We start from the raw sequence: 444 nt of genomic DNA on the forward strand, positions 1-444 counted from the left end.
AAACATATACACTGTGGTGGCTTCTGCGGTGTTCCACGCCATCGTCCGCTAGGGTGGAGGGAGCATGGCCAGAGACAGGAGCAGACCCAACAAAGCAACCAAGCGAGCCGACTCCACTCTCGGCCGCCCACCAACTCTCGGCCAGTGAAATAACTAATTCCAAAACTATGTATCTATCTGGAAAATACTTTTGTCTATATTTGTATTGTAATATTTTCAGAATTTGTTTGTTCTATTTTTGGCCAAAGTAAGACAAAGAAAATAAACAGAAGTTGTCTTTTTTTTGTTTGTTTGTTTATAAGCCATGATTTTAATGCTCGCATGTTCCTCCATGCGGCCCCTGAGTTAAAATAAGTTTGACACTCCCTGGCTCTAATTCCACTCAAAAAAAAAAAAAAGTGTTCACGGGTGTTTTTGTCCTCAGCTGAGCAAGGCGTAGCCAGC

Source organism: Nerophis ophidion, linkage group LG16 (assembly GCF_033978795.1).
Source record: "Nerophis ophidion isolate RoL-2023_Sa linkage group LG16, RoL_Noph_v1.0, whole genome shotgun sequence".
Classification (NCBI taxonomy): Eukaryota; Metazoa; Chordata; class Actinopteri; order Syngnathiformes; family Syngnathidae; genus Nerophis; species Nerophis ophidion.